The sequence below is a fragment of the Euprymna scolopes genome, chromosome 24 (assembly GCF_053919585.1).
Source record: "Euprymna scolopes isolate OS-2025 chromosome 24, ASM5391958v1, whole genome shotgun sequence".
Lineage (NCBI taxonomy): Eukaryota > Metazoa > Mollusca > Cephalopoda > Sepiida > Sepiolidae > Euprymna > Euprymna scolopes.
The window spans coordinates 48,435,816-48,448,441 of NC_136505.1; positions in this window are offsets into that span (position 1 = coordinate 48,435,816).

A 12,626-nucleotide genomic window follows, 5' to 3' on the forward strand; every position below is an offset into this window, starting at 1 on the left:
ACAAAAAAGTCTACTACATTTTATGATATTTCCTTTTCTTTATCATTGATTATTCCTATATGGATTTCCTTTTAAATAGTTATAAACAGAGTGAGGCAGAGAACGAGAGTAGGGACATAGGTGCCCCATAACATAATATAGGAGGAATACAAACAAAGTATAATTTCAAACACAATTCGAAGTTTTAAACGGTATAATGGATACTAAATATTTGTTATAAATAAGTGTGTCTGTATTTGTGTTCTGTTTTGTTTTGTTTTGTTTTTTTATTTAAATACGTTCTATAAAATGAAAAAAATAGGTCTAAGTATCACAAAAATAAACTCCATCCTTAAAGTCCATATTCGTTGGGGTGTGCTCTATCTTAGAAGAAATCTGGGGAATGCAGATTTCTATGATCGAATATTTTGTTTTTACCAATACATAGACCTAATTAAACACATACATTAGAACTGTTAAAGTTTCTTTCTCATTTAATCATCAGCGTTCTATATTGAAAATCTCTATAGCAAAAATAAAACCTGGCATATTTTTTTCTTTGTCATCGTTGGTCTCCGTAGGGTTTGGGGCCGCACAGATCTCGATTTGAGATCTATCTGGTAGTGACAGAGAAAAAAGATAATTTCTAATTTGGGATCTTTTGTAGAAGAACCACCTCAAAAAAACAAACTCGCAGCACTTTCCTTTATTCCGGGATCCGAGAGTTCCTGAATACTACGAGGTCGTGGAAGTGTGGCCTTTTTTCATCCAGCGTACTTTGGCCAACAATAGCTTGACGTTGCCAACTTTTCTCCTGACTTCAGAACACATAAAACACCTTCACTTCGATGATTTAATGGCAACCGTTGTGTCGACGTGATTTTGCCGTGTATACGCCTTATTACACATAGATAAATGTTTCAAAACAATGTAATATTATGTATCCTCTACGGACCCGTGGCGTCGTAGGTAAAGTACTTGATAAAGATTCAGTTGTAAGTTACACTTTTCTCTAAGCTAAAAGTTCAATCCTCAATACGAGGGTCACTTGTATTACAATTGAGAATTATTTAAGACTTTATCCCGATCATGAGTGACGGAACAAGACCACACTACTCTTTTAGATTAAGTAAAGTGTCCAGTTCGAAATTCCGTGTAGATTCTCAAGTTCAACAAAAAAGATTCCCGACTTCGACAAGATAATCTCCGTAAGGTTACACACGTGTGCACATGTCTTACGCACGTGTTAACATGTAGACCCAACACGTTGTAGACTTCGTCGCAAGGAACATGAGACAAGTATTAACTCTACTCTTTTTTGTTTCCGTTGTAACAACGTTGTAACAACGACATTTATTTCCAGATACTTTCCCGAATAAAACGTGATCGTGTTCCTTCTCACTGACTTTTGTCCCCTCGAACGTGATCGTCTCTTTGTGCACACGTTCATTTTATTGTCGTCGTTTTCTTTCTCCTTAACGTGGGATCATTTTGCACACGGTTCGGCATTTGCATACAGTCGTCATACACGCGTCCGCACTTAGTTAAAGCCTTGAAGAAGGTCGGAGGATATATCAACCGAAACATTGTGAAAATTACATTAAAAGTGAGAAATATTGCGAAAGTTAATATTTTACGTACAAACTCTGGAATTCAGTCTTTCCATTTTCTATTTGCTTAAAAAGCACTTTCTTATTTTACCGCCTTTACATAATCGCAAATAGATCGCTCTTTGCAATTTCGTGGTTCGTACAATCGAGGATACGTCCTTATCAATCAGGCCGAGAATGGCTTTATTGCTACCGCATTAAGGCAAGGTTTTGTTCGGTCCTAGTATCTCCACTTTCCCATGTTTAAACTGCTCTCTAAGAAACATTGATTTATTAGTAATGATCTGAGGTACTCCTACCAGGGAATGCAAAACGACATACAGTTGATTGTTTGTTGGTTGTTTTTGTTTTACGGCATATCAACCTTTTTCAGGTTATTTAATGCCGAATCTAGTTATTTTGAGGAACGATTTTTAATGGAGTATATTTTTTTAAAGTCAGATTCTATTTAACCCATAGTTGGGACCCTAACAGGTACTACCACTCCGGGTCAGAGTGGACCTGGGAGCAATGGCAATTAAACGGTGGCTCCACACTCCCCAAAGCCCGCAAGGTGGGGCCTCACCATTGGATATAGTTTTAGGTCATATCCAGAACCGACATACAGTTGAGAAATTTAGTCAAAAACCAATTTACTTTGGATTATCTACGCAATCGTGAATGATTGTTATTAAAAAAAAATAGTATTTTAAAAAATTATGTTAATGGATTATCGTATTCCTGTCACATAGCTCGGACGCGCGTATGCAAGTGCTTGCAAAATGACGTCACCGGTAAAGAAAAATAAAGATTTTAAAAAGAAGATCAGGTTAGAGATAACGTGAGAAGCGTATATGGTGTTTAAGAAAATGATCACGTGAGGGACGTCACATCGATAACGAGGAAACGAAAAAAGCTAGTTGAAGTTCTTTTCTATTCTTTGTCTGCTTTGCGACTGAGGCTAAAACGTGTTGCTTCCCGAACAACATTACATTTGGAGAATAAAGACGTCAATTATAGTGTGTCTCTCTTTCTTCATTTTTAATGTGTGCTTAGAGTGGTAAATTGCCGTTTTGCCGCTTTTTCAGCTTGTACTATAATGATGAAATATAAGTTTACGTCATTAATTCAGTCATGAAAGAAGACAAATGTTCTTCATTAATTGTTAACTGCTTGTTTTTTTTAAGAATCGTTTCTAGTCATCCTCACGGTTGATCGTTTGCCATCTGATATCAATTACACTTTTAAGAACGACTAAACCAATACAAAACGTATGGAAGACAGAGGAGGTATATTCGATTTTAACTTCGTTCCAAATCACTGAGCAGTGAACTTTCGTATAAATAATTGAATTCATTCAAAAAGTTTCGCAAAACAAAAACAAATAACATCTGTATAAAACACAATACATTCAGCAGTCGTGCGAGATAGCCCAATGGTAGAGTTTATGCTTCTTACCATGTAATCTCGATTTCGAATCTCGCTAGATTCAGCTACTCTGAAGACTCGTAGATGACGGAACATGTGTCAGTCGATAAATATATTTTAACAATCCATATGCTATTGGTCGTACCACATCGGTCAAAGGGAAAATTATTCCCAACTCGCATTTATATATAAATGCACGTTCGTGTAAATAATTGAATTTATTAAAAAAGTATAGCACAATAAAAGCAAATAGCAACTAGATCATCGTAATATGTTTAGGGGGAAGAAAGAGTTATTTTTAATGATATTGGATATAGGACATAACAAAAAGATATGCTGAAATGAATATTATTTTTAATGGTAAATTATACAGATTGGTGTTGATGTAATTGTAAATTATTATCCGAGTATTATCATTATTATTATTTTTAAATTCTGAAGTAATCAAACTGCTATGTTCCTCCGGGGAAATAATTTATTTTTCTCCGGCTTGTAATGCAACTGAACATCATACGCGAAACTGCCGATAGTTCTGAATTTTATTTTCGAATTTTGCGCGGCTTTTCCTATTGCCGCGATATTTTTTTTTATATCGTTTCACACGATCCGTCAGCCTTTTCGGCGCCGAAATTACATCAGCAAAATTAGTTTAAGACGAGAAACAAATCGTGTATTAAATACAAAAATGTGAATGTATTTCCTTAACAGAAACATGACTAATAAAATTATGAACAAAAAATGAATTAGAATTATAATGTTTAATTTTTTTTTTAAGAAAATTTTTTTTTTCCATCGTTGTTAACTACTTCAAATTAATTTATTTTGCATTTTTAAATATCCAAGCTGTTTTTTTTTTACTGCGGGGATATCATGTTTCTTTGAGGTAGGGATGAGGCGAATATGATATGGCTGAATGTTACATGCACATTATTCAGGCAGTTTCAATAATTCCAATAATGTTTATCAGTTGGTATAATGTATGTTTCAATGCCTTTAATGTTGCATATTGTTTCCACAATATCAAATTGTGTGAGAGTGTAGGACTCTTTTTCGATAGGATAACCAATTTATAATCAGGATTTATCAATTTATAGGACCGTGGTTGCGTGTGTCGCAACTTTATGGAAGTCGAAAGTAGAAGTGTATGCGCGGGACTATTAAAGGTAAATTTTACGAGATCGCCGATTAGTACGAAAATTTTTCCCAATTCAAATCCTTACATAACAAAATAAACATTAAATCCGGAAAATAACGACTCTTGGCAAAGAATACAAAATCACTGCATTAACATGAAATAAACAACATTTATTTACGTGTTAGGAATATTAGTTAAAATTGTTTCAGCGTATCTGTTTTCTTTGTATGAAATGTTCATAATGAAGGATTAATAAAGTGAGGATACTGTGAGAATAGCAAAAGGTATTATAAGAGTGCTACATGTGAGCTTAAAGTTCATGTGGCTTTTTTCTGACAACAAACAGTCCATAAACCATATAAGCGAATGTGGTACTCAAGCAAGCACTCATTGATCCGTTCTGAAATAATCACGTTATTATTTAAAAAGCCATTCTTAACACGGGAAGGGGAGGGTGTTTTGTACCTATTCTGTACTTTAACCTTACAATTGAATAAAAACGCATATCATAGAACTTTAATTAAACTCGGAAATACGATTTTAAAAAAATAGCGCGGATCAGTAGGAGCATTATCACCAAAATTGTTTAAAAGAAGATTTTAATTCTCGTTCGATGTTTTTCCATGATGGGAATTAAAGTTCATATGAATTGCGCGTAATATCAGGGCAGGGTGTTTTACCGTCTCCCTGTGACAGCGTTTTTCTGAACATGTGTTGTTCGTGAGAAATCGAAGAGAGAAAACAAACTTCATTTTTCGCGGGCACATCTTTTTATACAGACCTTCTCGAACGTTCCAGCCTGTTCACTACGCGATGGGATTTTTGTGTATGTGTGTGGTCGCATCACGTAGTCATGTACCTACGCGTTCTTCAAACGCATAGGCATTGAAACGGTGATCGTTATGAAATATTCCTGCCGGGGATTTATTCCGGCTTGACATTGAGGTTGCTACAAGAGTTTAAAATGCATTCATAAAATTGGTCTCAAATAATGAACACGTTGTTTCCTCTTATATTAAAATGCAATAATGCAAAGGTTAAGATATACATTTTATCTATATATTTTTACCAAATTCATATCAAATTAATAAGCCTTAGTACTGTCAGACGTTTGACATATGTTTGTATATGCGCGTGTATGTATAGTTCTAGGAAAATACAAATGCTAAAAGTCTTAATCCGTTAATTACATGTTGTTTTTTTTGTTGTTTTTTTTACTTTGTCGAACAAAAAATAAAGTGTTGATCAACCTTTACTGTCATTTGTGTTGATTAAAAACTTTATAGTTAGGTATGTTTACTTCCGATTTATATATATATATATATATATATATATATATATATATATATATATATATATATATATATATGCATAGATCATCGCATAACGATTAGATCATTGTCTGACTCATGTAAAGAACACTTGAAATTAAAAATGTTTAAAATTCGACGTTTTTCCACGCCCTTAATTGTACCCGAATGGATACGTTATTTGTTAATCGAGCCAGAGATAGGTCGTGTTGCCGAGTTCGAATCCGTCGACTGGTGTTAATCCCGACACCCTGCACTGAATATTCCAGAAAGGATGAAACACTAGTGTCTGTAGGTATATAATTATTATAGTAAAAAAATAATTGTATATATAATTTTATTCAAGTTTTTGGTTCGTTGTTCGTAACTGATTTCGTAAGCGACAAGTACACTAATCTTTCATTAACAGAACCTGTAGATTTTACTGCTAGCATGGGTATGTATAACAAATACTCGTATATTAACACACGTATACGTCGTCAAAATTCCCTTTTCTTAACACCGACATGTCTATAATTTAATTTTTCTCATACCTACACGTTGTCCTTAATTCCTCCATTTTCACACCTATCCGTTTTCCCGATTTTCTTTTTTCTTACACTTATACATTGTTTCTTATTTTCCCGTTCTTTCGTTTGTTCAAATACGTTAATTCGTTATTCTGGAAACTACAAAAATATTTCACAGATCAACACTCATACGCCGTCTTTAATTTCCATTTTCCCACAAGATACGTTGTCTAAATTTCTCCTTTTTTTTAACCATACGTTGCCTCTAATCGTCCCTAGCTTGCGTCCGAAAGATTACTAATAAAGACTCGGACACGGGTATAGGTCAGAAGAGATATTTGTATTTACAAGAAAAATACTTATAGAACGCGTGTTATAGTACTTAGATCGAGTATAACGTACTATGAATGACTCCCTATAGTAGTAACTATCAGTATAATTATATCGGTAGGAGAACTCCTATATTATGTTTGGGATAAATCTCCATAACACACGTGCTCACACAATAAGTAATCACAAGGGCTAGGACAATAGAATATTCTTTTCATTGTTTTGACTATATATCCGACACAGACAAAATTAATCAATCGAGAACCACATCACTCTATCTAAAAACATGTAAAATGCTTGTGATGGGGGTAGATATTTATTTGCTGCCCACCTCAGCAAAATGTGGCACAAGGCCGGAAAGTGGGGACCCCGCAGGCTCCCCTAAAGAAGGGGCACTCCTGCAATTTTAAAAATTGCCTGAGTAACCCCGTCGGCATTCCCCGGTCGGGGCGCCTCAGGCAGCAAGCAATAAACTTGCCCCACCGGAAAGCCCGGTGGCAAGGCCTGGGAGGGTGGACCTCCTAGGTATTACCCAGGCGGTGTACCTCAGTCCAACAGGTGCTGGGCCGGTTCCCGGCCCCTCACCTGTTGGGCTGAGTGTCAAGTGACGAATCCTTGACTGGTACTACCCTGTCTCCCTGCAGCCGGAGCCGCTAGGAGACATCCCATCAAAATGGACTTTTGATGGGGGTATGAGACGAATGGCTTCACCAATCATTTTTATAACCAACGGCTGTACTAAACAACCAATCAAAACGTCGCAAAATTATTATAAAAATCGTCGAATTTTGGATTCAATCGGTTCGCCATTTGCTACGTCACGGACCTAATTTAATTCTTCGCCGCCATCTTGGTTACTGATCTGAACTACGCCGCCATCTTTGTTCAACACAATGTCTCAAAACTTAACAGATATTAACTTATATATACTTGGGAGTCAAAATAATGAAAAGAATATTCTCGTATCATAGTCCTAGTAATCACTAATATCGCTTTTCTCACGTTTAGACGCTGTATCAAATTTCCATATTTCTCACATCTATACGTCGCCATAATATCCATTTCTTGCCGTACACATGTTAGTAAATTTCCTTTTCTTTACAAGTACACGTTGTATCTTTGTTGTCTTTTCTCGCAACTATATGTGATCCCTTATTTCCATTTCTTATATCTATACATTGTCCTTAGGTTCATATTTTTACACCAATACATTGTTTATTAACATCCATTTTCTTACACCTGTACCTCGTTTCTTAATTTCATTTTTCTAAAACCTGAACGTTGTTGTTTCTAAATTCAATCTCACACCAACACTTTGTTTCTTAATTTGTTTTCTAATATCTATATGTTGGTTATTTGATTTCCTTTTCTTAAAACCTATACGTGGTTTATTAATTATATTTTCTTACATCTATACGTTGTTTCTTTATTTCTCCTTTTCAAACCCAAACACACTGTCTTTTGTATTTTATTTTCTCTCAAACCTACACGTTGTTTTATAATTTTTTGTATTTAAAACACCTACACGTTGTTTCTTAATTTCACTTTTTTCTTACATATACATGTTTTTTTATTTCCCCTTCTCAAATACCTACAAGCTTTTTTTAATTTCCCCTTCTCAAACACCTACAATTTGTATTTAAATTCCCCCTTTTCAAACACCTAAAATTTGTTTTAAATTTCCCCTTTTCAAACACCTACAATTTGTTTTAAATTTCCCCTTTTCAAACACCTACAAGTTGTTTTAAATTTTCCCTTTTCAAACACCTACAAGTTGTTTTAAATTTCCCCTTTTCAAACACCTACAAGTTGTTTTAAATTTCCCCTTTTCAAACACCTACAATTTGTTTTAAATTTCCACTTTTCAAACACCTAAAATTTGCTTTTAATTTCCCCTTTTGAAACACCTAAAATTTGTTTTTAATTTCCCCTTTTCAAACACCTACATTTTTTTTAATTTCCTCTTTTCAAACACCTACAATTTGTTTTTAATTTCCCCTTTTCAAACACCTACTCAATTTTTTAATTTTTTTTCTCACGCCCATACGTTGTTTCTTAATTTCCTCTTTTTAAACACCAACACGTTGATATTGATCTCCTTTTTTGCGCACTTATACATTATTTTTTAATACCATTTTCAAAAACTTATACGTTTGGTTTTAATTTTTTCTCACATCTATACGTTGTTCCTTTATTTTCTCCTTTTTTAAACAGAAACACATTGTTTTTAATCGCCTTTTTTCGTACATCTCTACGTTATTTCTTAATCTCCTCTTCCTAAACACCAACACGTTGTTTTTAATCTCCTTTTCCGCACAACTATATGTTGTATTTTTTTTAATTTCCTCTTTCAAACACCTACAGATTGTTTCTTAATTTCATATTTTAAACAATCACACGTTGTTGTTGCGTTGTTTCTTTTTATTTCTCCTTTTCAAGTACCAACACCTTGTTTTTGTTTATTTCCTATTTTCTAAAATATATACGTAGTTTCTTAATTTCTGTTGTTTTTTTCACACTTATACGATGTTTCCTAATTCTCTATCTTTGTGACACCTTTACGCTGTTTTTTAATTGTCTTATTCACACACTTATGCGTTGTTTCTTAGTTTTTCTACTTTCCAACAGTTTATTTTGCTGTGGTTTATTTTGTATCAGGATCAGCTGAGGTTATGCAACATTTAAACCGTATCATTTCTAGCTGGAAACTGGAATTGATTTAATCAGATATTTTATTATGATTATTAACGCTTTACTTATAAAGTTATATTTAGTAATAAACGCGTAGATTGAACGTTTGCCTCTTAAATATAGCCGTTCTTCTTTTATTACGTCTATTAAATAAGCCTATTTCCTTACGCTGAAAACCAGACATCTTGTATACGAGGGACGTGCAATAAGTAATGCCCCTGACCCACTTCCAGTTGTCTGATCTAGGTGAAATTTTGCATGTGCAATGATTTATATCTCTAAGTATTATGTGACAAAGTGCAGCTCATAAATAATTGTGGTTTCTGTTTGACAGGTGTTTGAACTGAGTAAGGTGTGAGCAGTGATCCGGTTTTTGTATTTGAAAGGACGCACACCACAGAAGACTTTTGATGAAATGAAAGAAACTTATGGTGATAATGTCCCATCATATGACCTTGTAAAATGCTGGTATCATAAATTCAAACATGGCTGGAAGTCTGTGGAAACAGCTCCCAATCTTGGTCAACCCCCTTCCACCATTGATGAGGCATCTGTCCGTCAAGTTAAGGCTGCCTTTTTGGAAGATCGGCGCATTACTATTCGCCAAATAGCCCAAGCTATCACGATTAGTACAGGGTCTGTGGAAACTTTCATTCATGACCATTTGCATATGCATAAGGTGTCTGCCAGATGAATTCCCAGGTTGCTCACACCATTCCAGAAGCGAGAACGCGTCGAGTGTTCGAGAATGAATTTGGAGGTGTGCCAAGAAGATGAGTCAAAGTTTTCAAAAGACTGATTACACAGGATGAACCCTGGGTGCATCACTATGATCCAGAGACCAAAGCCCAGTCAATGGAGTGGAAGCAAGGGTGCAGCCCTCCGGTCGCACGGTCATGCTCACAGTCTTCTTGGACCAGGACGGAGTAGTGATTACAGATTTCCTGATAAAGGGTACCACAATTACAGGAGCCTACTATGCTTCACTTTTGAAGAAATTAAGGGAAGCTATCAAAATCAAGAGACGGGGAAAGATTAGCAAAGGTACCCTCCTCCTGCAGGACAACACTCCAGCCCACAATTCGGAAGCACGGGTGTGTGGTTATGAAATCCTGCCCCATCCTCCCTACTCTTCTTACCTTGCACCGTCTGACTGTCACCTCTTCCCAGCAATTAAGTTGTTTTTGAAAGGAAAGCGTTTCCCAGATGATGTAGCCTTGATTTCTGAAGTCACGTCGTGGTTGGAGGACCAACCTGGGGTGTTCTACAAAAACGGTCTCCAGAGCTGCAACAAACGATGGGAGGAATGCATAACTCTTGGTGGTTCCTATGTAGAGAAAGACTAATAACTGTGCCAAGTTCCGTTGCTCTACTGCTATGGGAAGTGGGACAGGGGCATTACTTATTGCAGGCCCCTCGTATATCAACACTTATACTTCGTCCCTAATTTCCTTTTGCTTAGATAATACGCTGTCTCAAATCTTAATTATAGCCATTTTTCTGTTTTACTGGTTTGCTCAAAAGTCCATTGACTACTTTAACATATCAACACTTTCAATTCGACCGTTTACTGAGAGTCAAATGCGCAAGACTTATGTCTCTGACTAAAAAAGTGAATGGTTCTGAGCAAAATATATCGATAAAAGGAAAAATCAATAGGCCGTTCAATAAACAAAGAATTTTGTAGATTTAAGACATATTTCATCTACTCAAACATAATGTGGTTTTGCTCAGACATTATTAAATTAAACGAAAAAGGTTTTTTTTTCGAGAAGAAAGAAAAGATTTCTTAAAATAAAAAAAATACCTAGTTGCAATTAAAGTTAGATTTCAGTCTCGTACAGTTTTTTTTTTATTAGTCTACGTTCTATTAGTGGAAATATATCGGCCAACCTGGTTCCGCTTTTACATCATAATAAAGAGAAAGCTGATATATATATATATATATATATATATATATATATATATATATATCTGTGTGTGTGTGTGTGTGTGTGTGCGTGTATGTGTGTGTTTTGCATATATATATATATATATATGATGACTGCAACGTCTTGTCAAACGAGTGCCACCTCCTCAGACAGTTAAAATCCATGAGCCCAAATACCTCAGGGAGTATCTATACAAAGATGATGTTACAGAGTCTTAGCTTTGTACGACAGCTAAGTCTCTCTCTCGGTTCAAAATGTTGAGATCCAGCAACAAGCAAGAGCAAGATAGACAGCAACAAATTAAACTGCAGACCAGCTTAATGCGGGTACTGGTCTTCCGCTTTATGGTTTTTTTAAATCAGAGATTTGCTTCTCCTAAAAAGGTTGCCTTCACCACGGCTTACGGGAGCCCTCTCCACCCCAATACACATATACACACACAAATATACATACATAGTCTAAAGAAGCTTGGAGGATTCTATAAAATGATACTAAAATAAAATTTTAAAAATAAAAATAATAGATAATTTTTAAAAATTGCAGTTTTACTTTTTGAAAAAAAAATTAATCTAACATCTTACAGATATAACATTCAAGCGACCTTTTGCTAGAAAATCGAGAATTAAACACGAGCATCCAACTCTGTAACGGTTGAACAAAAAACTTATACTGTTAAATGCAAAACGGAGAACACCCGCTGTTTAACATGTAGCTGTTTCGCAGATTTAAAAATAGGACTGCTTTTAAGTACATGTGTATGCCGTGACAAATACTACCTCCTCAAAAACAATATGAAGACACAATTCAGTTTTATATATCAATGTATGTACGTGATATATAATTAACTAGCAGGACCCGTTAACCGGCGTTTCCCGGTGGGAGCATGACCATTCCCCCTCGTAAAAATTTAAATTGCGGTTGTTTTTGGCGGCCAACCCCCAACCTCTTCATGTTAAGAACGACTTTCGGAACAATAAACCCATTTCTTAAAAAATGGGTGTGAAAATATTTGCCCCGAATTAAACCGCGATATTCGTGGTTAGTATACTTACTCGCAAATGCTATTTAAAAAATTTAGCGTTGGTAGTGTATATCAGAGAGAAGTAGATTTGTTTATTAGTGCATAATACAGGTGTTCGAAAACTATTGTTTCTGCTAAATTTAAATGAGATTTTCTTATGCAACACAGTCGAAAATCTAGGAAAGTCGTTATCTTAAAAATTGTTGAGGTTAAACTAATGTAAAAATTTACCTATTCACCCCTCCCCAAATCAAAGTTAATGTTTTTGCAGTGTTGATTATAAATCTGGAAAAAAAAATTCAATAAAAAACTCCACATAAAATATAATTAGTAAAAGCCAAATACATAACAAAATAAGTGTTTACGTAGGCAATGAAATTTACTTTAAAACCTACCTGCATGATATATTGGCGTGTTAACTAATCTGCAAGAATTTATTGAGCTATCAATAAAAATAGCGAACACGGTAAGTCAGGAGATTGAAGCCTACGTAATCGGCAGAAAATATACAAGTAATGTAAATCGTCGACAGTAATATTTAAATAAAAAGAAAAAATACAAAAGGAAAGTGTATCATGTAATAAGCGATAAGCTGCTCCAAAATCGAATAATAAAGAATGGTAGCCGGAAATGTTTTTTTAGAGCATTTTTTTTTGGGGGGGGGGAGTAGTGGCGTGTGGGTATTTTGTGGAGAGGAAAGTGT